Source organism: Balaenoptera ricei, chromosome X (genome assembly GCF_028023285.1).
Source record: "Balaenoptera ricei isolate mBalRic1 chromosome X, mBalRic1.hap2, whole genome shotgun sequence".
Classification (NCBI taxonomy): Eukaryota; Metazoa; Chordata; class Mammalia; order Artiodactyla; family Balaenopteridae; genus Balaenoptera; species Balaenoptera ricei.
The window spans coordinates 46,696,528-46,722,988 of NC_082660.1; the positions used below are offsets into that span (position 1 = coordinate 46,696,528).

Sequence of the window (26,461 nt, forward strand, 5' to 3'; positions counted from 1 at the left end):
AACCCCCTTCCATCACCCACCCCGCCCCTACCCTTCAGAACTGAATTTAGGGACATGCAGTACCCCAGCTCTAACCACAAACTTTTATTTCCTTTTCAACTGCAGGATTTTCCACATCAAAAGACCAAAATAAATTCCCAGCTGAATTTGGAAAGAGCTAAGGACAAAAGAACCCAGAAAGAAATCCTCTTAGGTGAGCAAAGGAAGGAAACTGAGGTAGGGAGGGACTTGTGAACTTACAGCTTTATTAGATAGTGTTAGGATAGTTTTGGAATTTTGGTTGGTGAATGCCCACAAGGCCCCTTTGCATGGTGGAAAACACAGGAGCTTAAGAGCCAGGCATACTTGAATTGGCTGTCAGTTCCCCTACTTACTAATTCTAAAATACTGAGTAACTCAGTTTCCCTCTCTGACCATCAGTTTCTTCATCTATACATTTGTAATAATAATACCTATCTCTCAAGGTTTCCATGTGAAATATAGTATTTCAGTGAGTGTTTGTGCCTGGTATATGCTTACTAAACAGTTGTAGTAGTTGTTGTCTTTATTGTTGCAACTATAGGGGCGGGAAAATTTTCCCTTCTTCCTTTATAGGTCCCTTGACTGGTCTAATAATTAAACTGACATAAGACAGATTAACAGGAGAAAAACAAATTTAATTTTGTATGTACAGGAGTCCCACAAAAATGTGAGACTCAAGTGATCAGAGCAGAGAGCTGTTATACCTTGTAGATTAAAAAAACAATGTATTTGTGAAGAATCGACAAGGCAAAGGGGTTTGGCCTAGAAATAGTAAATAGTAAAGAATTAACAAGGTTTGTTTGTACAGCCTTCTCGGGCCCTAAATTCCCTATCTCTGGTGATAAGGATGCCTTCTACCCTTCTGGTACAGGGAGGATATCTTTCTCTTGAGAAAGTTTTCTCTTGCTTTCAGGGGGACAAAGGAGTGTCAGAGTATTGTTCTTGCACCAGCTGGTTCTCAAGTACCTTTAATTCAAAATAATCAATATGCCAACGTGGCATATTTTGGGGTGACATATTCTAAACCCCTATACCCCTCTCAAACTCTCCATCTGGTGGGTGCCATAAAATCAGGCAAAAGAGAATCTTTCTTTTCCTATTTTCTTTTTGGTTACCTTTTTGTTAGCATGCCCAGTTACTTCTCCCTTCTCTATTGCTTCCCCTTCTTCAGTGCCCTGAAAATGAATCTCTTGCTGTCTCCCTTCTTCCAAATCCTTGCTTTTCTCTCTTAGTTCTACACATTCAACACCTCCTTTGTTCAGGTCATCTTCCCATTTCCACTCAGTTGAATCTCTTTCGTTGTCTCTGCCATTAGCCTCCAAACAAACTAGTCATCCTCACATCACTTTGCTTCTCCAAGTCCCTCTCTCCCTGAGTTGGGAGGCCACCTAAAAATGAGACAAAGCCATGAAGTCCCTAGACCTTAGTTTTCTGACTAATTTTCTTTCTACCTCATTTTGGCAGCTTCATTTCATCAGGTAAAAGTTATATGTGTTTTTTCTGTCTATTCTTTGTTTGCTTATGGATATCTTTATCTTTTTTTTTACATACTTTGTATTATAAAGGTAGACACATGCTCATCGTGAGGATTTTGGAGAACAACAAAACTTTATAAGGAAGGAAATAAAAATTGTCCATTTCATTACCCAGATATAAATCGTATTAACTAATTGATATATTTCTTTTGAGTATATACAATTTTGTATCCTGCTGTATTAGTTTGCTAGGACTGCCATAACAAAGTACCACAGGCTGGGTATCTTAAATGGCAGAAATTTATTTCCTCAGAATTCTGAGGCCTAGAAGTCTAAGATCAAGGTGTTGACTGGGTTGGTTTCTTCTCAGTCCTCTCTCCTTGGCTCGTAGATGGCTATCTTTTCCTCCCTGTGTCTTCACATGGTCTTCCCTCTTTGTGTCTCTATGTTCTAACTTCTTCTTATAAGGACACCAGTCATATTGGATAAAGGCCTACCCTAATGATCTCATCTTAACTAAATTACCTCTTTAAAGGCCCTATATCCAGATACAGTCACATTCTGAGTTACTGGAGGTTAGGACTTCAACATGTGAATTTTAAAGGGACACAATTCAACCCATGCTTTCTCCTCTAAACCCTGCTTTCTTTAAAAATTATCTCACATGAGAATCTCCCTTGTCAGTAACAATTTTAGGCAACATTTTTGTTGCCTGCGTAATATCCCATCATAAGAGTATACTGCAATTTATTTAACCATTTCCATGTTTTTGGATATTTTGTGTGTTTCCATTTTTTCACTAATATAAATGCTTCAATGAATCGTTTTGTACATGAATCTTTATTTGCATATCTGACCATTTTGTTCGGTAGATTGTTTAAAGAGTAATTACTGGCTCAAAAGGTACGACTATTCTCTGGCTCATAATTACACACTGGAAAGTTGTTTTCTAGAAGTTTTTACCAGTTTACATTCATACCAGCAAGGACAACAGTCAAACATGCACTCATATAAACTGCTTGGTGAGAATGAGAGGAACAGTTAATCTCACATGGTTGTTTCAATTTACAGTTATTGATGACTGATAAGGTAAAATATTTCATGTATTTATTTTTTATATTTCCTTTTTTGTGACTGGTTTACTTATGTTTTTTGCCCATTTATGTTTGAGGATCTATCATTTTAGATGATAAGATTATGACTAAGAGTAGGATCTATTTCAATGAGGGAAATCTCAGAAAAAGCCAAATTCCGAAGAATATTATGGATCCAGAATCCAAGAACAATTGGTCAGAGTCTTTTCTGTGGAGAAGACTTGGCATGTGATGACATAGGCTGCAAGAAGGCTTGGCAGGGAAGAATCTAACATATTCCTTTCTCCAGGCAAGTCTGTTGCGGGCACAATACTGCCACTTATAAAAATAATCCTACTGAAGAGAAAGGCTGAGAGTGCATTGGCTGAGAAAAGGCTGAGCTAGATGTCTGTTATATGAGGAAAGCCCCTAGGAGAAAGAGCATAGAGATATGGTTCATAGGACTATGACTCTGCAAAGTTTTTAGAATGTGTGAGACACTGGGAAATTTTTGATGCACAGAAGCCCTACATGTATGATTAGTGTCTAAAAGTCTTTTGTTAGTGTTCAAGGTTGATGCCTCAGAGTACTCTAGTAGAGAGAAATCCTGTGAAGGTAATGAATATAAAGGAATTTTTAGTCATGAGGCCAATCTTAATTTGACATCTGAGGATTCACACCTGAGAACTTATTAATATGGCTGTAAAAATGTGGGAAGGCCTTCAGGCAGAACTCGGTTCTCTTTCAACACCAGAAGTTTCATAGGGTGGGGAAACTTTCCCAATGTGAAAGAAATTGCAGTGAATAATCAAGGTTTTTCCACCATATGAAAATGCATAGTGAAGAGAAACCCTATGAGGGTATTAACTGGGAGAGACTTCAGGACAAGCTCAGACATTTTCTTTTGAAATATGAGAGAGTTCCAAGGGAAGAAAAACCTCTGGTTGCAATGCCTGTGTGGAAGGCTTTTCAGATCTAGCTCAGATCTTATTAAGCCAAAAAAGAATTCATGGTGCAAAGAAAGCTTATACATGTAATGAATGTGGGAAAGGGGTTTTGTTGATATGAGTCCTTATAGAATATCAGAAAATTCATAGTGGAGATGGAAGGAGATCCTTGTTTATCATCTGCAAATTCATAGTGGAGAGAAACTACTAGAATGAATAAGCCTTCAATTAGAGGCTAAGTCTTATCTATCATTAAGTGATTCATAAAGGCAAGACCCTCAATGTATGTAAAAAATATGAGTATGCTTTCCTTAGGATTTAGCCTTATTTGGTATCAGTGAGTTCATAGTGCAGTGAATGTAGAAAGGCCTTCAATTTGAAGTGTAATCTTGCTCAGCATTAGACAGTACAGGTATCTGATTAATGTAATGCTGTGGAAAGGTCTTTGTGAGAAAAATCAGATCTTGGTAAAAATGAAAAAAAGATTCATAATAAAAGTTAATTAAAATACTTTCCATTTATTGCATATAATTATACACCTACCATGTATACTACTACTATAAGAACTTTACATAGTTTGTTTAATCATTTAATTCTTGGAACAATCGTATAATATAGGAACTCTCATCCTTGTTTTACATGTGAAGAAACCAAGAAAAAGAGATGGAAGAATTTTCCCAAGGTCACACAGCTATCACTGGAAGAGCCATGGTTTGAATCCTAGACAGTTTAATTATTCTGGGTTAATACTGGCAATGTGTAAATCTTCAGAGATTTGTTAGCCTTTATTCATCATTAAGTGATTCATTCCAGAAATCACAATTCACTCTTCAGTGCAGTGAGTTTTGGTAGCCTTCAGTCAGTTTTGGAATCTGGCAAATACTCCCAGAAACTCCACATTGAGCTCCAGAAAATGGAGTAAAGGTTATAAAGAGTTTATCGCTTTGAATAGGGATCACCTCCAAACTTGAAAGATTTCATTAATAACTGGATTCTCTTCTCAAATGTTCACCATAACCACTTCTCATGGTGTAGGCTCTGAAATTGGCTAGGTCAGTTTCATCATCACGAAATACGGGAGAATTGTCCAGTTCTAAAAAAGACTGAGTAAGAATGGAGGCCAGACAGATGTGTGTGCTGGAAGCTTCAGGAAAGGTTCCAGATCATTTTAGGAATTATAACCAGAAAAGCCAAAATAAACCGAGAAAATCTAGCCGATAAGAAGTGGAGAAACTAGGGTATATGGAATGATTTTCCTCCCGGTATGGGTATAGACATAGGTTGCTTGTCTGTCACCCAGTATTCAGAGGAACTACTGCTTGAAATTGCCATAGGAATATTCAGTGCCTTAGCATTGACAGATCAGTGTGACTTCCAGAAACCCAAGGTATAAGAACTCTAATACGTTGATTTTTATATCCTCTCACTTTAAGAAGGCAGCATGGGGATTTCCCTGGTGGTCCAGTGGTTAAGACTCTGCGCTTCCACTGCAGGGGGCATGGGTTCAATCCCTGGTTGGGGAAATAAGATCCCACATGCCGCGTGGCACGGCCAAAAGAATAAAAAAAAAAGAGGCAACATGGTACAGCAGAAAAGTATTTATGTTCTAGAATCAGCTATACCTGGGTTTATTTACCAGCTTAACCACCTTCTAGCTGTGTGACCTTGGTTATATTTAATAAATCTCTCTGAGTCTCATGTTGCTCATTTTTTAGGTCAGAATATTAATACCACAACAAGTTGTAAAGATTCAAGGGATTTTAAGGGTTATAAAGTGTCTAGTGTAGTGCCTGGCACATAGTATACACTTAATGAATGTTTGCTATAATTTTTTTAGTTCTGCCAGGGCCTCAACCCTCTATAATACAGAGCTCCCAGACCCCAGTGTTTTACAGCTGTGTTGAGATATTAATCACTTTAGACCATGAGCTTCTGCTAAGTCATATGGTACCTTTGTGTGAATTGGAATATGGTATCTCTTCCTCAAAACATTTTATTAATACCTGCCAGAAAATTGTCATAATAAATGCAAATATCTATGATGTGCACAGTGTGAATGATACCCTGCAGAATCATGTGATGCAAAGCTTGCACAATCTGCAAATGGTAGGCTAAATAGTGGGCCTCCAAAGATGTCTGTCTTAATTCCCAGAACCTGAATATGAACCTGATATGTTACTTGAAATGGTAAAAGGTTAAGGATTTTGAGATATGGAGATTGTCCTAGATGATTAGGGTGGGCCCAGTATAATCACAAGGCTCTTTATAAGAGATAGGCAAGAGGGTCAGAGTTATAGAGAGAAGATATGTGGGCAGAAGCAGGGGTCAGAGAGGAAAGAAGATGCTAAGCTGATGGCTTTGATGATGAAGAAAGGGACCATGAGCCAAAAACTAGACTCTCTAGAAGCTAGAAAAAGCAAGGAAATGGATTCTCCCCTAGAGCTTCCAGAAGGAATGCAACCTTGTGAACCCATTTTAGACTTTCGACTTCTAGAACTGTAAAAGAATAAACTTATGTTGCTTTAAGCCACTAAGTTTGTGGTAATTTGTAGTGACAATAGGAAACTAATACACTGTACAGGCAGCCCAATTTGCCTGGAGCTTCCAGGCCAGTTACTTCTGGCAATGAACAGTCTTGTCCAGTATAGCCCCATGTCTGTACCTATGTTATCATTTTGTATATGTGTTATGGTCTTAAGATTTGGAAACAGTGCTCCAATAGATTGTTGTTCCATTTGAGAAAGGAGTTTTTCTCTTCTCTACTTTCCCAGGGGTTCTGGATGCAGAAGGAATGAAGATAAGTTGATCCATTGTTTCTCCAAGTGTGATATGCCTGGTAGCTCAGGTGCAGCACTTTGCTTGTTATCAGATTTCTGATCCTTAGAGAGGAATATTTTCTGAATCAATTGAGGTGAAATTGAAGTATAAATCAGAATACCAATATATGGGGTTTTGTCTCTTCGGATGACAAGATGTCTCTTCAATGGGTAGTGCTGGATGTATACAGACAGAATTTACCTCCTGATACCAGTTTTTGCTACAACATACTGTTGCAAAGAGTGTTTAGGAGATATTCTGCCATTAGTTATGTTAATTCTCCCATGTTAATTCTCTTAGATCAACTCCAGTAATTACTGAGGCACTCCATTGTGACAGCCTACATTCCAGGATAAGAAATAAATTTTATATCTTGTGCCAATTCCAATTGATTGAAATCGGTTTTCATAATATGCTGGCTTGACAATGATTCTGAGGTGCAAGGGGACAATTCTGTGGTAGATTACTGATGTCTGCCATAGATAGGAGATTGGCATCAGGCTGGCCTCATATATTACATCCTTATGATGATTCTTTTATTTATTCAGAAACATTTGTTAAGCATCTTCTTTATACCAGGCACTGTGATATATATTTTGAATAGAGAGATGAAAAAGATATGTTCCTGGTCCTAGAGAAGCTGATATTAGTAGAAGAGACACATAAACAAATCTACACAGCGAAATATCACAGATGCTTGATAAAAGTCTATATAGAATACATTAGAGACACAGAGGAGGACATAGTTAATTCTGTTGGGTGGGAGAGCATTCCAGAAAGAAATTAATGCTTAAGTCCTGAAAGGTGTGTAGATGTTGTCAGTTTTAACTGTTGGGGCTGAGAAATAGAAGAGAGTCATTCCAAGCGGTGGTGGTATGAGCAAAGACACATTATATGAAATAACTCAATGTTTTCAGTATATTTATGGTATATTCAAGATGGTTAGTATACTTGAAACATAGAAAGTGAGAAGGTATTTAATGAGACGAAGATAGTGGCCAGATCATTGAGATCCTTGAATGCTATACTAAGAACAGTGGGGAGATATTGGGATTTTAGTCAAGGGATTAACAGGATCAGTTTTGCATTTTAGAAATATCCAGTGGATGAGTTTTTTTAAATTAATTTTTATTGGAGTATAGTTGCTTTACAATGCTGTGTCCATTTCTACTGTACAGCAAAATGAATCAGCCACACACATACATATATCCCCTCTTTTTTGGATTTCCTTCCCATTTAGGTCACCACAGTGCATTAAGTAGAGTTCCCTGTGCTATACAGTATGTCCTCATCAGTTGTCTAGTGGATGAGATTTTGATGGATAGACTGGAGAAGACAGAACTGGGTACAGGGAGACCAGTTCAGAGGCTATTACAAAAGAGGAGAGATGTTGAAGCCTGAGTTAAGGCAGTGGGAATGAAATTAGAATACATGTATGTGAAAAATTAAGAACTCAGTGGCTGACTGGAGGATATAGGGAGGCCGATGAGAGGAAGGAATCTAGGATGATCTTCAGTTTTCTTTCTGCCTTGGGTGGTTGAAATGTAAAAGCCATTCCATGAGCTGGAGAACTCAGAATAAGGAACAGGTTTGAGGGGAAAAAATGATGAGTTCAATTTTGAACGGTCAAAGTCTGAAGCACCTTTGGAATGCCCAAGAGGAAGTATCCAGTAAGCAGTCAGGAATTTATTCTGCTGTGAAGCAAGTAGGGTTACAGATAGATTTGGAGGTCATCAAGCATAGAAGTGGTGGTTTTAATTAAGGTATGAATGAGCTTGCCCCAGGAGAGTGTGTGGAGTGAGAAAAGGTGGGGGCGGGGCAGAATCTCAGAAATACAGGCATTTGGGAGTGGGGATGGGGCAAAAAAGCTAAGAATGAGCAGCAGGAAAGGTAGGAGGGGAACCAGGGGAAATACTACATTCTTCTTGTGCCCTCTTGTGGCAGTTTGAGTTTCTTTCCCAGAATAAATTTCCCCTCTCCTGTCTTCAGTCTCCCCTGTCTCTGACTATCTTGGACCCATAATTTCCAATTCTACTCTACCTGTGAGACTGGGGCTACCAGGTCCTCTGGTGGTCACTTCTCAAGTGTAAAACTCCCCTTTGACTATTGCTACAATTTAAGAACAATTTGGAACACCCACTTCCATAAGTTGCAAAAGAATAAAAGGCAAACATTCATGTAGTGAATGAAGTGAAGGGGCCCTTCACTTTCTACATTTATATGCTCCTCACCTCTTGATCTATTCTGTTGGCCATATTAATTTCAGTAAGTCCCAGTTCTCATCATATCCCTTTCCTTTATAATTAACTAGCTCCCTTTATAATGAAAGTATATTCTATTTTGTATTTTTATTATAGTAAGTATAATGTTTAGATACAATATATTCTATATTATAATAAGGCCTATATATGGCTTAAAAATATATAGTCATAACAAAAAATAGCAGTATTTAGCTTCACCTCCCCACACTCACCAGGCTCAAATGCCTGAAGTAACCAACTTTGAAATGTGTTAGCTATTTATTTTGGTTTTTATCTCAATAATTCTAAACAATACGGCTATATTATTATTTCTTGAGTTACTTATTTCAGGTATTAGCTGTTGACTTCCCATTATGGTAGATGAAGATTAAACTTTCACTTTTCCTCTCCTACTTCCCTTCTCCATCCTTTTAATATAGTTATAGCATACATTTTTAATGATAACGTTTACATTATTGTGTGTGCATTGTTCACTAAAGAGACCAATAGTGAATTGTGATTACATTTTTCTTGTATACATTTTTATCAATTCTAGATTTAATAATTGCTTTTCACCTGCATTTTTTATATATTACTATCTTTTCCATCTAATCTGTATGTCTGTTGTTTAGTTTTTGTTTTTGTTTGGGTTTTTGCAACATGCTCAACTAAGTTAGGTTATCCAGAAAATTTATTTTCTGGAAATCCCCTTTCTAGAGCTTTCTTTCCTGTTCCAATCTGGACTATTTCCACCCCCCAACTCCTGGAAACTTTTAGAATTTCTACTTTATCACTGATATTCTGAAATTTCATGGTGATGTGTGGATATTTGTGTATCTATTGTACTGGACACTTGGTAGACTCTTTCAGTGTGTATGTTCTTGTGCTTAAGCTCTGGAAAATTTTATTGCAAGCTCCATAAGGACGGAGATTTTTATCTAATTTATTTCTGTGTCCGCAGTGCCTGGAATAATGCCTGATACATGATAGGCACTTATTATTTGTTGAATGAATGAATTATTATTTACATTTAAAATAATATGAATAAAATAATGCCAGTAAACCCACCAGCCAGGACAAGAAATAGAACATTAGCCATACCTTAGTGCCCCCCCTCCCATGTGCCCTTCTCCAATCACCCCTCCCGTCTACCTCCATCTAGAGATAACACTTCTCCCTGACTTTTGTATTAACAATCCCCTTGGTTTTCTTATAGTTTTATCACCTTATATGTATGTCCCTAAACAATATATTGTTAATTTTAAAAAAATTGAAAAGCACACATCTAATTGCATGAGAAAAGGGTAGTATTGCCCCTGTTAGATAATGTGTCCTAGGAAAACATAGGTTCTGAGTCAAAGACTGACTTCAGCGTCCCTGAGAATTTAGTAAAGCCATTTCTGGGAAAATTAGTGATTGAGATCATGAAGTTTCGTGTAAAGTTCTTTGCCTGTCTGGCTTTAATTTTTCTATTGTAGATAATTTTTCTTTCTATCTGTAAGCTTGTAAGATGTTTTCTTTATTCTTTGAGTTCAGGAATTTGATCAGGGTATGCCTAAGTATGTTTTATAATGTAAGCTTCATGAAGGCAGGGATTTTTGTCTGTTTTGTTCACTGATATATCTCAAGGGCCTTAGAACAGTGCCAGACACGTAACAGGTCCTTATTAAATGTATTGATTAGATTAACATATAGCACCATAAAGTAATGAATGGATAGGTGAATGGATAAATGAATTAGTCAATGAATCAATCTTGTCTGGAATTCAGAGGGATCATATGGTAGTTCCATTTTTAGTTTTTTGAAGAGCTTCCATACTGTTTTCCATAGTGGCAATTTACATCCCCACCAACAGTGTACAAGGGTTCTCTTTTCTCCACATGGTTGCCAACATTTGTTATTTGTAGACTTTTTGATGATAGCCATTCTGACAGGTGTGAGGTGATATCTCATTGTGGTTTTTTTTTAAATTGAGGTAGAGTTGCTGTACAATATATGTTTCAGATGTACAATATGCTAATTCACAATTTTTAAAGGTTATATTCCATTTATAGTTATTATAAAATATTGGCTATATTCCCTGTGTTGTACAGTATATCCTTGTAGCTTATTCACTTTATACCTAGTAGTTTCTGCCTCTTAAACGCCTACCTCTGTCTCGCCCCTCCCCCTTTCCCTCTCCCCACCAGTAACCACTAATTTGTTCTCTATATCTGTGAGTCTGTTTCTTTTTTGCTATATTCACAAGTTTGTTTTATCTTTCAGATTCCACGTATAAGTGATATCATAGAGTGTTTATCTTTCTCTGTCTAACTTATTTCACTTAGCATAATACCCTCCAAGTCCATCCATGTTGCTGCAAATGGCAAAATTTCATTCTTTTTTTATGGCTGAGCAGTGTTTCATTGAATGTATATGTCACATCTTCTTTATCCATTCATCTGTTGATGAACACTTAGGTTGCTTCCATATCTTGGTAATTGTAAATAGTACTGCTAATGGATTAGCAGTATTGACCTTGTTGTATTTGGGTCAGTACCACTAGAACACCCAACTATGTGCAAGTATGAAAAGTGTTCTTATGCAAAAGAGGTCACATGTGAAGTCCAGTTCTCACACTGCTTTATTTCCAGAGAACAGTTGGCATTTCTGTACAACACAAATTGTCCTAGGGTAAAATGAAAATTCCAATATTTGGGCCTAGTTATCTTGGACACAAATTGTACTCTGAAATGGTGTTATTTCACTAATAAGCAGACAAGCACAGTATTTAAGTTTGTATGCAAGGGCTCAAAAGCTAGCACAAAGCTAGCTAGCAAAAAGAAAAAAAAAGAAATAGCCAAAATGACTGTTAGAGTATAAATTTCCAGAAAACTTGTTAACAAGAACATCCTATCAGACTAAATTCTAGTTTTTTATTAAAAGGGTTTTTTACCCCTTAAGAAATGGTTCACCGATGTATAATCTGTCTTTCTCTAGTAAGGCTTCCGTACATCTGGATGAATATCTAACTCCTTTCTAGTATTTCACATAAAGATTTGCCACCCTATCCCATGAAAGAGTTCTAAGCAATCTTAAGTGCTAATCAAAAACAAACTCCACCTAGAAACTTGCTTGTGTTAAAAGACGGATAAAGCCAGTAAAGAGAATTTGCATGATTTCAGTGGTCTACATCGTGTGGGAATTGTAAGGGATCAATAAATAACACTTGTCTTCCCTGCCTAGGTTCAAAACCAATTAAAATATAAAAGTAGGAATCAGATAGATGGAGATCAAAACATCATCTTCATTACTAATAAAGCTGGTTGGAGAAGATGGTTTTAGTGTGGAGTTCCAATTAGTGTGGACCACAGAATTAGGCAAATTTACCCAGACAACTGCAAAACCACAAGACTCCAGGCCAAAGTAGGCGCCTTATTGTATGGCAGGGAGCCAGTCAGAATGCATGTTCACTATAGGCACACAGATTCCTGAAAGGGAAGCAGAGAGCAAGGGCCCAAGCCAAGCCTACTCAGATATTTCTCCTAAACATACTAGTCATATAACTCATTTCTTTTCCCATGGACAGAAAAGCAGGAGTGTTAGTCTAGTTGAAGTTCTTCCACATGGAAACATGAGAAGTAAAGATTAAGCATTCCATCTAACATAGCTCAGTGATATCTTCAGTATTGCCATTTGCTTGAACCTGTCTATCCTCTTCAGTACCAAAAATATCACAATTTTGCTTTTAGCTTCACAAAAAAACTGTTGGGATATTTAAGGAAGACTTAAGTATAGTGCACATAACTGCATAGTTTCATATTAAAGTCATATCAATGGAATATTTAAAAACTCCATCTAAATGCAGTAACAAAACATGAAGAAATGCTTCTTAAAGGCAAATGTACCAAAAGGAATCCATTTACAACTAGCTAAAGTGCGAACACAAAATATTGTAACTTTTGAGCATGGTCTGTTCCTCTACTTACTAAAGCTCTGAAATGAAGCTTCAAGTAAGAAATTTCCCTACTATATCTGCATTCATGTAATACCCACATATTGGGAAAGTATGTGGTATGGGGGCAGGAGAGAAGAGAAGGGAAGGAAAAAAAGAGAGAGAAAATGAGAAAGATTTCAGGGGATGGGCACCATGTGTAAAATTGTGGATGATAGCTGTGTATTTGATGCAGAGATGGGGAGAGTATTGAGTGACAGTGGGATAGTGGGGGTGATGTGAGCAAGGTATGTGTGATCATGGTGGCAATGGGGACGGTGTGAATAATAGTGGAGGATGGTATGAAATCACTGAAAATGAAGTCAGGGGCAATGTGAATGATAGTGACAGGACAAGATCAGAAAGTATGTGATAATGATAGGGATGCAGTGTATGTCATACTGTGGAAGATGAGAATTGTGCATATGTATGGTTGTGTGAAAGAGTAGGGAGGGAGAGAAAATAGTGAGAAAGGACACGATGTTAATGAGACACTGGGATGCTTGTGTGTTTGAAAATGTAGATGGGGCATTTCAAGCAATAATAGGAGGATGTAGACAGTGGGTGGAATGGGGAAAATGTAGTGTGATGGTAGAAGATAGGTACATGGTGGAAGTGATAGGGTTAGTGTGTTTGTATGTTTGAGTGTGTGATGCTGGGGGCAATAAGTGTATCAATTAGTGGGGGGCAGATAGGTACAGTGAGCATGCATGACAATGGGGAATGGTAATACTTATGATAACTTAGAGCATGGAAATCATGAGTGTCTGAGTGGAGTTGTTGAATAAAGTATGTGATGGGTAAATGCAGTTTCTGAGTGTCAGTGAGGAATGGCAAAAGAATGTGTGAGAATGGAGGTGATGTGGTTATTGATTGTGAGTGTGTATGATATGGAGATGGCATGAGCATGTGGGAAGGGGATTTTGGAGGATGATGGAGGTTTTATAGTGGGGATGTGGACTGTATGTATGTTAGTGGGTATGGATAGGCACTGTGTGATAGTGTAGGGATTGAGTAATGGTAGATGTGACTGAGTGATGGAGATGGTGTGTGTGATAATGGAGGTTGATTAGAGGTTTGACAGTGGGTGTCATGGTGCTGTATGGACACTTGTGTGTATGATAGTACAGGATAGGATAATGTATGTGCAGAAATGGGAGTAATAAAGACAGTGTGTGGGTTAGTGTGATAGTTTGGAGAATTGGGACAGTGTGTGGAGATCATAAATCATAGTCATTATCATATAAGTCATAGAGGGAATCATGTATGAATGAGATAGTGTATTAAAGATTCTGTGTGTGTGTTTGTCAGAGAGAGAGAGAGAGATTTCATGTTTTGTGATAGGCATTTGGAATTGCATTTGGATATGAGTAACAGAGATCTGAAAAGTAAGTTGCTTAAAATGACTAGGGGATATCTTTATCTTACTAAAACAAATCCAATGGTGTAAAGCCCAGGACTTCCATGATTTCATCAGTGTCTCAGGTACCACATATTTTTTTGTTGTTGTTCCATGATCTTTAGCATGTGGCTCCCATCGGTTGCAGGATGGCTGCTGCAACTCTAGCCATCATTTATATGTTCCAGGTAGGAAGATGAGGAAGAGGAGAGGGCAAAATACCTTGTCAGTAGAATTCATCTCCTTTATACAGAGCTTTCCCCCAAATCCTACCCAACAACTTTCATCTACATCCAGTGGACAGAACTGTGACACATGACCACCACTGTCTGCAAGGGTGTCTGGGAAATATGTTTACAATTGGGAACATTATCACCCATAATAAAAATCAAGGTTTATTTACTAAGAAAAAGGGATGTTGGGTAGGATATAGCCAGTAGAGAAAGAGGTTGAAGATATGGGAGAGAGGGTATAATTAATAGATTAAAATCCCAGAGGTGAGAGACACAGTATTCAGGGTACAGGAACACTATATGATTGGCACAGTTTGAGTTGCTGGGGATATCATAGTAGGCAAAAATAAACATGTTTTCTCTGCCCTCATGGAACTTACTGTCTTGTGAAGAAGACAGACATTAATCACAGACCAAATTTTTGTGAAGTTGACACTGCTGTGGAGGGGAAGTATGGGGTTTTGTGAGTAGGTTTAAAGAGGATTTGATCTACTCAGGGAGGTGAAAGATGGAGGAAGTGATGATTGAGCTGAGACTTGAAGGCAGATTCAGAGTTAACTGGATGAAGGATGGATGGATGGTTGGGATGGGGGGAAAGTGTTCCCAAAAGAGGAAACAGCATAAACAAGAGCATTTATGTGCTGTTTGTTTTTAAATTTTTATTTTTATTTAATTTAGAATATTTGCTATTGTTATGTCTTCAAGTTCACTAATCTTTCCTAGTTAATTCCATCCAGTGTATTTTTTCTTTCAATTATTCTGCTTTTTATCACTAAGCCTGTGATTTGCACCTTATTAAATATATCTCATTTCTCTACTTAACATGACCATTCTTTTTTCTAGCCTTTTGGACATATGGAACATAGTTATAATAACTTTTTTAATGTGCTTGTCTGCTAAATATAGCATCTGTGTAAGTTCTGGGTCAGTTTGGATTGATTGACTTTTTTTTTCCTCCTCACGATGGGTCCCATTTTTCTGTTTCTTTGTATGCCTGAGTTTGTTTTTTTTTTTAATTGCATGCCAGGCATTATGAACTTTACTTTTTGGTAAAATTTTGGTGTAAAGGTTTACCTTTTGGTGCTATTATTGTATTATTATACATCTTCTTGAGCTTTATTATGAGAGAAGCAGTTACTTGGAAGCAGTTAAATCTTTTTCAGGCCTTGCTTTTAAGATTTATTAGGCAGGACCACAGCATTGTTCTGCTAAATGATCCCAGCCTACTGAGGCAAGTCCATCTGAATACCCCATGCCTCGGGAATTGAGTTTTTCTGCTCTGGATGGTGGGAACAGGCATGATCCCCAGACCTGTCTGAGCTTCTGACACTGGTTCCCTCTAACACTTTCAGGTGGTTCTTTTCCCAGCCTTGGATAATTTCTTTATATGCATTCACTAATCAGTACTCTCCTGAATATTTTATGGCAGTCCTTCAGAGGTCTCTGGAGTTCTCCCTAAGTGCAGTGCTCTCCTTTTTGGTATTCTGTTCTCTGAAATCCAGCCACCTTGGTCTTTCTGGTCTCATCTCTGTCACCTAAACTGAGTGAATCCTCTGGACTTTGACTGCATTCTCCCTCATTGCACCACAAACTGGAAACTCCCCCAAGTTTTAAAGGTTCACCTCATTTTCCCTCATCTCTCAGGGATCACTGGTTTTCATTCCCAGATGTCCAGTGTCTTGAAAACAGTTATTTCACATTTTTTGTCCTCCCTTTTTTTAGTATTTTTGTCAGGTTGGAGGGTAAATCGAGTCTCCAGCTTGCCTCTTAGGAAGCTATATGGTGGAGACTTGTTTAAGAATTCTTTCCTTTCTTTTCTTTCCATTTTCGTTTCCATTTCCTTTTTCTCTTCTTCTTTACTCTTCCTCTCCTCTCCTTTGAGCTGGTTGGTTTCCTCGTTACTGCCAAGTATCAGATATAAGTGATAGCTGTACTTTAAAAATTTGTGTTATCAGATGAGGAGAAAGAGCCTGAAAAAGAACAAGAAATTTATTCAAAATCAAGGATTTGAGGAAGATTTTTGGATCATGGGGAATGTGACCACATATTCCAAGGATAGCTCTTCATGACTCTGAGTTTAAGAAACTTCTGAGTGTAAAGACAGGTTAAAGAGACAGATTAACCTCCCTTCAAAGGATAGATGTTTAAGCCTTAGGATAGATACTCACAGAATTGGCTCCCAGCCAGGGAGCTTCCAAGACTATAGTAAGTATTAGAGTAACTGTGCTCTAATCTTAGACACTGTCCTACATTAGGATGAATCTGTACATAGGACAGACAGCCCATGATGTGGGTCACATGATCATAGCTTCAGTCCAACTTCAGAGATCATAAGTCACCAAGAAGGTCATTATGGTGAGAAAACATGTGCAAAGAATATTGAAGAGCCTTTAACCAGGCTTCAGATCTTGTTAACATCAGAAAATTCATCAGCAGAGATAAACCCTATGTATGTAGTGATCATGGATGATCTTTCAAGCAGAGTTCAAGTTACTCAACATCGCTAATCATCAGAGAAATGCAAATCAAAAACACAGTGAGGTATCACCTTACACCTGACAGAATGGCTATCATCAGAAAGAACACAAATAACAAATGTTGGCAAGGATGTGGAGGAGAAGGAACCCTCTACACTGTTGGTGGGAATGTAAGTTGGTGCAGCCACTATGGAAAACAGTATGGAGGCTCCTCAAAAAACTAAAAATAGGGCTTCCCTGGTGGCACAGTGGTTGAGAGTCTGCCTGCCAATGCAGGGGACACGGGTTCGAACCCTGGTCTGGGAAGATCCCACGTGCCATGGAGCAGCTGGGCCCGTGAGCCACAATTACTGAGCCTGCGGGTCTGGAGCCTGTGCTCCGCAACAGGAGAGGCCACGATGGTGAGAGGCCCGCGCACCGTGATGAAGAGTGGCCCCCACTTGCCACAACTAGAGAAAGCCCTCGCACAGAAACGAAGACCCAACACAGCCATAAATAAATTAAAAAAAAAAAAAACTAAAAATAGAACTACCATGTGATCCAGCAATTCTACTCCTGGGTATATATTCAAAAAAAACCAAAAACACTAATTCAAAAAGATATGTGCACCCCAGTGTTCATAGCAACATTATTTACAATAGTCAAGATAAGGAAGCAACCTAAGTGTTCATCAACAGATGAATGCATAAAGAAGATGTGGTATATAAATACAATGGAATATTAACCATAAAAACAAATGAAAGTCTGCCATTTGCAACAACATGGATGGACCTAGAAGGTATTATGCTTATTGAAATGTCAGACAGAGAAAGACAAATACTGTATGTTATCACTTATATGTGGAATCTAAAAAATAAAACAAACGAATGAATATAACAAAACAGAAACAGACTCCCAGATACAGAGAACAAGCTAGTGGTTACCAGTGGGGAGAGGTAAGGAGGGAGGGGTAGGGGATTAAGAGGTATGAACTACCATGTATAAAATAAATAAACCACAAGGATATATTCTACAGCACAGGGAAATATAGCCATTATTTTATAAGAACTTTAAATGAATATAATCTATAAAAATATTGAACCACTATGTTGTATACCTTAAACTAATATAATATTGTAAATCAACTATACTTCAATATAAAAAAAAAGTTATTAAGTGTAGTTGAATACATGGTGAAGAGAAGCCATAGAAATGCACTCAATGTAGACAGGGCTTTAGGAGCAAGTCAAACCTTAGTAATCAGCAAATTCCAGTCTGGAGGGAAACTGTTGACTCTCCAAAATGTGATAAAATACTTCCCTCTCTTCTTATCTCATGCAGATTCCCCCAATCTCTATATGTGGTTCTTTGGATCCCTCTTCACATGGCTTTGGCAAGGGAGTCACATGCCCTTCCCTTCCTCAAGGGAGGGAAAGACACTCTTTCCCAAGCCAAGGACTCACAACACTGTAAATTGTTCTCTAATTCTTTCTAGTCTCTAAGTACATTTGGGCTGAGAAAGAATGGAATAAGTATCAGTAGCATGAGTAGTCTGCCACCCCTGCCTAAGCCCTATTGGATTGTGTTCAGGACTCCTTGGTGGCTCTCTTTAGAATATGGGGATACTTGGCATTTTTTTTTTTTTTTTAGCTATGTGGCTTTAACCAAAATTCTGAGGCAACTGTAAAAGTCCCAGTGAATATCCTGCTGAATTTGTATTGTGTTTTCTTACTTTATACTTCATGGTTCTGTCATGAAAATCATCAAAATAATTCAGATTTTTATCATTTCCCACTTAGAGCATAGTCTTGAAAGGTAAGTTACTGAGAAAGTATTTTTAGGCCCTAAATACACATTTCCAAATTAATTTCCAGAAAAATGAATATTTATTTGGCTTTTGGATTGGGAAGGACATCTGTAGCATTAAAAATATAGAGTAAATGACAATGGAAAAGAAAGTAATGGTTTACATTTTTTCCTAGATCAAGAATTCATAAACAAAATTAAGAGGCAAGCCACAAACTAAAAAATAAATTGCAGCAAATGAGCTAGATATAAGGTTAATAATCTTAATATTTAAAGAACTCTCACAGCAGAAGTACAAATGTCTAATAAACACTGAAAGTGTGTTCCACTTCATTAATCATGAAAGAAATACAATTTAAATCAATTAAATATCATTTTGTCTATCAAACTGGAAAATATTTTTCAAGCAAACACTCAACACTATCAGAGGTACATGTGACCTCTTCTACATTACTAGTATTGATCAAAATCTTTCTGGAAAGCGTTTTGGTATTACTGAATAGCAACCTTAAAATAGTTCATACACCTTTGACCTAGTAATTCCATTTCTAATAATATACCATGAGAAAATAATTTGAAATATGCACCGAAGTTTGTGGGGAAAAAAATCACCACAATGATAATTTAATGAACAAAAATAAATAGAAATAATACTTTTGTTAATTAGTCATAGGTAAATTCATATCATTGGATATTGCATAGTTATTATAAAGGAAGTTTGCAAAGGCTTTTTAATGTCATGGAAAATGTTATGTCAAAATAATTGTGATGTAACATCATATACTAAAAAACAGTCTCAGGTGGAATATATCATTTACCATTGTGCATGTGTGTGTGTGTGTGTACAGTGTTGGAGTTGGTATGGTATCCCAGTGCTTTTCAGATTATCCTTGTTTCATAAAATGAAATCAGGAAATGCCATAAAGCTGAAGTATGTGATGACTTGTCTAAGCCCAGCTCCCTGTTATAGTTGTCGTTAAAGCTTTGTGATTCTCAAATTAGGCGGTTTAGAAGTTTTATATTGATGCTGAACATTAAAAGACACATATGGAGCTAAATCATATCCCAGGTATATGAGAACATTCAGATATACCTCTGGATTTGCCAATGCAAATGATAGAGGGCCTGTGTGTCACAAGATACCAAGAGCCCTTATGGCAAGATCATCTGGTAAAATATCAAATATCCTCAAACTGTGTGGAAGTTCTACTTGCAGGCTTCTTCCTCTTGTCTCTTCTGGTAACCTTCTGCTTATTAATGGAATATTAATTGCTAGGTGGTGGGAGGGAGGAATTAACTGGAAGGGAAATGTGGAGTATGAAGGAAGGTGTAACCTATTTAAGTTTATAAAAAAATCATTTGATGTAACCTCGAGATGTCAGTTTGGCTGATCCTGTGATACAAATTGGCATGAAAAACTCAGTAAGGTTTCTTAAAATTGTGTGAGTGTGACTGGGCTCAGCTTGTTTACATTAGACTGAGATCCATTAGTCCTTGAAAGCAGGTAATATGTGTGTTTTTGCTCATCATTATTTCCCCAGCACTTACCACAATACATAGCACCTCTTAAGCATACAGTACTTTAAAATTTCTTTCTACATTCTTACACATATGTAAATGAAAGAGATGAAATCAAGTTACCTCCATTCCAGAAAACATGGAAGAGGGATTTAAGAATTCCATAATGCTCATTTTGAGGCACCATAATGTTTTATGTTTGGGCCTCAATGAACAGTATCTTTGTAAGAGTTTTAAGAATCATATTTTGAATGACTAGTCTATCATTCACTTAGAAAGGGGTGTTATAATAGCATGATATGATTTTGGTTTTATTATTCCTTCTTGCACATCTATTAAATTATGGTTTGTATATTATTCTGTTTACATTATGCAGTGAACTTTTAATCTACAATGTTTTGCCTTAAAGTACTATGTCTAATATTAATACATCTTCTTTTGTTTATTAATTGTGTGCCATAACTTAATTCATCCTTTTATTTTATCCTTGCTATATGTTTATGGTTGAAATATTTCTATTGTGAATTGCATGTAGTTGTTTAATAATGGAAAAATGTATTGCATAAATTTCCTTTGATTAAAGCATCCCAGAATATGTATAGTTGTAGTTTTGATTTCCTCTTTGAAGGAAAGCTTCATTTATTCCCTCTCTGATGCTTTTCCTGTCTTTATGTAGTTCTACACTTCTGCCCTATATCATTTTCCTTGTGCCTGAAAAATCTTTTGACACTTCTTGCAGGGCAGATCTACTGATGATGAATTCCTTCAGTCTTTGTTTGTCTGAGAAAGTCTTTATATCTCCTTCACTTTTAAAGGATACTTTTGCTAGACATAGAAATCTAGGTCACTGGATTTTATTCTTTTAACATTTTAAATATTTCACTCCACCCTCTTCTTGCATGCATGGTTTCTGATGAAGTCTTCTGTAATTCTTTTTTTTTTTTTCTTCTGTAATTCTTATCCTTGTTCTGATATAAGTATACTTAGAATTATTTTTCCTCTGTCTTCTTTCAATATTTTTTCTTTGTTTTTGGTTTTCTGCAGTTAGAATATGATGTTCCTCAGTGTAAATTTTTTAGTATTTACCTGCTTGGTGTTCTCTGAGTTTCTTGGACCTGTGATTTGTTGTCTTCATTAATTTTGGAAAAGTCTTAGCCATTATTATTTGCAATATTCTTCTGTTCCATTCTCTCTCTTTTCTCCTTCTAGTGTTCCAGTTATGACATAGTTGTATCCTTTGAAATTGTCTCACAATTCTTGAATGTTCTGTTCTGTTTTTTTTCATTCTTCTTTCTATTTATATCAGTTTGGGAAGTATCTCTTGCCCTGTCTTCAAGTTCACAAATTCTTTCCTCAGCTGTGTCCAGTCTACTAATGAGCCCATCAAATGCAGTCTTTATTTCTGTCATGAGATTTTTTTATTTCTAGCATTTCCTTTTGATTCTTTCTTAGGATTTCCATCTCTCTGCTTACATTACCCATCTGTTCTTGCATGTTGTTTGCTTTTTTCATTAGAGCCTTTAACATATTAATTATAGTATGTTAAATTCCCTAATAATTCCAATAGCTCTGTCATATTTGAGTCTGATGCTTGCTTTGTCTCTTCAGACTTTTTCTTCCTGCCTTTTGGTGTGCCTTGTAATTTTTTGTTGAAAGCTGGACAAGTAATAGGAACTGAGAGAGAGAGAGGCCTCTATTGTGAAGATTTATGTTAATCTTGCTAGGAGTTGGGCTTTGTTTAAAATTTACTTTAGCAGCAGGTGGCAGAGGCTTCATATTCCTCTAGCGTCCTTGATATTGTCTCCTCTCTTGACTTTGGGCTTCCTTAGAAAGTCTCTGTCTTGCAGCTCATTCAGCTATAATCCACTATAATATAGTGGAGCCCTGTTGGTATGGTGGTATGGTGTGGGGGAAAGGGAGTGTTTTGTAATATTCCAATTAAATTTCAGTGTTTTAGTGGGCCTGTGACCCTTACAAGTACTTCTTGTATAGTCCCCACACCTCCACCCACACAACTCCCCCTCTGCCACACACACACCTTAGGTGAGACAAGAAAGCTAGAGAGGGGCTGGAGTGAGAAAAATAATGTCCTACCTTCATGGCTCTGGGACAGGGCTCTGGTAGTCCTTCCTCCTGGAAAGTAGGACGTTGTTATGGATAAGGCTCTGGGCATATTTCACAAGGATAATCACAAAGACTCTTACCCTCCTCCTGCTGGGGCTGCCAAGGTGTCTTTCTCGGATCTTTACTGTGAGAACCTGGTGAGATTCCTGGAAATAAAGCCCATGAAAATGTGCTTTCTCAACAAGACTACCACTCCCAGGAGTTTCTCACTCTCATTCTAGTCCATATTCAGCCTCTAGCAGTTTGTCAAAATTTTCATTTAAGAGTTCCTACAAGTTTATGGCTCTAGTGGCTTCTGCCTTAGGTAAGCAGATCTTGTCTGTGACTCTTGATTTGCCTGCCCCTCAATATTTCAGGATGGTGGCTTGCTCTGGAACCTTGTTTCTCTTTCAAGTCCAAGAAAAGTCATTGACTTTTAGTTTGTCTAGCTTTTTGTTCTTGTTAGCACTTCTTTTCAAGACTATCTCTAGCCTCATATTCATTCTTTTGGGAAGAAAAGCAAAGAAGAAGTAAGAAGTCAGTAGATATTGTGGGTTACTGAAAAATGGAGAAACCTAGACCCTGTGTTCCAGGGATGGGAAGAAACCCAAGATAGGTTTGTAAGATCCTCTAGCAATGTGGCCTTGTGCCTCACTTCTTGGGTAAGGCCATGAAGAGGACAAGGACAAGACTACAAAATAAAAATGGTTGTGTGGTATCTACATGCTTTCTGAGCTTTGGGCTTCCTCACATAGTTTCTCTCAGCTCAGGATATCATGGGAGTATAAGAAGAATATGTTAATCAAAGACAGACTCACAGAGATGAACAAGCCTCAGCATATGATAAGAGTTAGCAGAATATTTCCCATGTATATGAGCGGGATATGACACCCTCAGAGAGAGTTAGACCCCAAAAGGGGCTTTGTGGTAAAGAATGAGGCTCAACTCAGCAGCAGCTACCTGCTTGGACAAACATGGTAAACCAGATATGACATCATGTCATGCTGGCATGGATATGTGATACTCAACATATATCACCCATCCTGATGTTTTGCCACTAAGATACCATAACTTACACACAATCCCAAAGAATGGGGTGAGGAGAACTTCACACCACTGGAGTTGAGTTTCAACCACTCAATAGATCGGGAACTTGACAGAATTCAAGTTGAGTTGCAGCGAAAAAGAAAACTTACATTTCCTGCATACCTAAATTTGTCAGATAATATCCATACCTGATGAATAACGAGCAGCAGAAAGTATGTGATAAATGCTGAGTATCACACACAAATTTATCTATTCAAAACGTGGAGCATGTGGCTCTTACTGGTTGAAAACCACAGTGGTCTTACCTCCAGGCAAGAGTGATGTCCTGTGAGAAATGACCTCTGGCACTTTGATGGGTACCAAATATAAAGGGAACTAGGTATTTGAGGAGAAAACAAAAGAAGTTCTAACATTAAGCATTCTTCTCTCTGCAGAGTGAAATCTGCTAATAGTGAGGTGTGATTCCACATCATTCCTCCTTCTCCCTCTCCCCCCATCCCCCTTCCTCTTCCTCCTCCACCCTGCCCCTCTTACTTCAGACACTTCTCTTTTCTCCCTAGTTATTTCCTCTACACTCTCCTTCCTCTTTTTCTTCCTTACCCTTGTTTATTTTCCTTTCTTTTTCATTTACCCCTTAATCTCTCTATCTTCTTCCACCTCCCTTTCACACTCTTCCATCCTACATCTCTTCTCCCTTATGCATTCTACTTCCTCATTCTCTTTCCTCCTGCTTTGTCTATTTCAACTTAGTATCCATTCCTTCTCCATTCTCTTATTTCTCCTTATCTTAATAATTCCATTTACTTGCAACTGCTATTGTCACTCATTCTTTCTTTTATTAACATTTTCTTTTTTCTTCTTTCCTTCCTCCCTTCTCTTTCTCTTCATCCCCTCTCTTTTCAACTTTTTTCTCTCCATTTCTCCCTCTCTTCATGCGTCCTTCTAGCAACAGGATGATGAAAAGTGAGAGAATAGAATGGAATCGAGGTGTACTTAAAATGGTAGAATCAACAAGAATAGGTGATGGATTAGATTTGGGAACAAGGCAGAAAGAAACATGAGTAACTAAGTAAAATAGAAGAGAAATAAACTACTAAATATGTTGTTTGAAAGCTACTTATAAAAAAGCAACAAACATTCTAAATGGTGAAATGGTAAAATCATTTCAAGAAAAAGAAAGGGATGTTACTTTTTGAGATTATTACCCAATATTGTTTTTGATGTTTCAGATTATTGCCCAATATTGTTTTTGTTATTTCAGCAAGTCATATAAGACATCGAAATGACTGCAATATATATTGTTAATTAAGTGATCAAATTTTTTTTTCTTATAATATGATTTTACATTAGAAATCTCAATAGTTATAATTTTTTTAAAAGTCCCCAACTAGAATTGGGGACTTCTGCTTCCAGCAGGAAGAGGTAAATGGTATAGATGTACTCTTCCCTATTTGTCCCTGAGCATTATATATAAACCAAACATGAGATGACCCTGAAAGTAGGCGATAAGATGGCATGCTCTCTAGGGAACTTGGATCCCAAGCAATGACGTGGTGGTGAGTTCCCTGGCTATGTAATTAGGCACCCGGTCTCTCCCAATCAGGGTGGTATCAGTAAAAGCTTAATATGGAGCTGGAACTCTCACTTAGCCCTCAGTAACAAGAAGCCCCTCTCTCCCAGGTATCAGTTGAGGCTGAGTAGGAATGTGGACTTCCACCCACATGTGGTAAACCAGAAGATTTAAATAAGATTCAGATCCTTATAAGATGCAAAATATCCTGGATACAATTGAAAATCAATTGTCATATCAAGAACTATGATAATCACAACTGGAATGAGAAAAGACAGTCAACACACACCAACACCAAGATGACAGATATTAGAATCATCTACAAGGGTTTTTAAACAGCCTTGATAAAAATGTTTCAATGAGCAATTGTTCATAGGACACATGAAAGAATAGAAAGTCTCAGCAAAGAAATAGAAAATCTCCAAAAGAATAGAAGATATAAAGAAGAATTAAAAAGAAATTTAGGAACTGAAAAATCCAATAAATGAACTTAATCAATAAATGAACTCAACAGCAGAATAAGATGACAGAAGAATGAATTAGTGAACTTGAAGGCGAAATGATAGAAATTATATCTGACAGAGAAAAATAGACTGAAAAACAAAAATAAGTAGAGCCTTCAGGTATTTGTTGGACTATTGCAAAAGATCTAACATAGTTGTCATCATAGTCACAGAAGGAGAGAAGGAGGAAGGGCTGAAAAAGCGGCTGAAAACTTCCCAAATTTGGAAAAAAGCATAATCAGATAGACTCAACATCATCAACCAACAGGATCTAATTGATATGTATAGAACACTCCACCCAACAACAGCAGAATACACAAAACTCTGATGAAAAAATCAAAGAAGATCAAAATAAAAGGAGAGACATACTGTATTCATGGATTAGAACAATCAACATAGGAAAGATGTTAATTCTCCCTAAATTGGTATACAAGTTGAATGCAGTTGCTATCAAATTACAGTAAGATGCTTTGTAGATATAAATTATTCCAAAATGTATGGAAAGACAGAAGAACTAGAATAATAGATAAAATAATTTTGAAAAAGAAGAATAAAATTCTATCCAACTTCAAGACTATTGTATAACTACAGTAATCAAGACTATTGCAGTATTGATGGATGAGTAGACACATAGACCAATGGAACAGAATAGAGAACTCAGAAATAGCCTCATGCAAGTATGGCCAACTGATTTTTGACAAAGGTGCAAAGATAACTCAATGGAAGGATTATCTTTTAAACAAACTGTGCTGGAATGATCGGATGGATTTCTGTAGCTCTGCCTCTCCCATCCCCCCAAATAAAACTCGACCTAGACCTCACATCTCATTCAAAATTTAAATACAAATGGATGATAGACTCCCATATAAAAGTTAAAACCATAAGACTTTTAGAATATAATATAGGATAAAATCTTCAGATCCTTAGGGCTTGTTGAAGAGTTCTTAGAAATGCCACAAAAACCACAGTCTTTGAAAGGAAAAAAAATCAATAAATTGGACTTCTAAAAAGTTTGCCATGTGACTCTGTTAAGAGGATGAAAACACAAGCTACAAACTGGGAGAAACCAGTTTGCGAACCATATATCTGACAAAGGACTCATACATAAAATATATAAATTCTCAAGGTTCAACACTTAAAAAAAAAGACAGAAAACAAACAATCAATTGAAAAATGGACAAAAGACATGAAGAAACATTTTGCCAAAGAGGATATATTGATGGCAAATAGGCACATGTTAAAAATGTTCAACATCATTAGCCATTAGGGAAATGTAAATT

At 37.2% G+C, this 26,461-nt stretch overlaps 1 protein-coding gene across 3 annotated transcripts in view; it reads left to right on the forward strand.

Moving 5' to 3' along the window:
• Positions 1 to 26,461, forward strand: part of MAGED1 (MAGE family member D1) — a 70,994-nt gene that overhangs the window by 32,741 nt on the left and 11,792 nt on the right. For 2 of the 3 annotated variants that reach the window (XM_059910894.1, XM_059910896.1), the window contains exon 3: positions 106 to 193. The exons of the other annotated variant lie outside the window; for it this stretch is intronic. The gene's annotated coding sequence lies outside the window, so the exon portion shown is untranslated. The remainder of the gene's footprint in view (positions 1 to 105; positions 194 to 26,461) is intronic. 3 annotated transcript variants of the gene reach the window in all.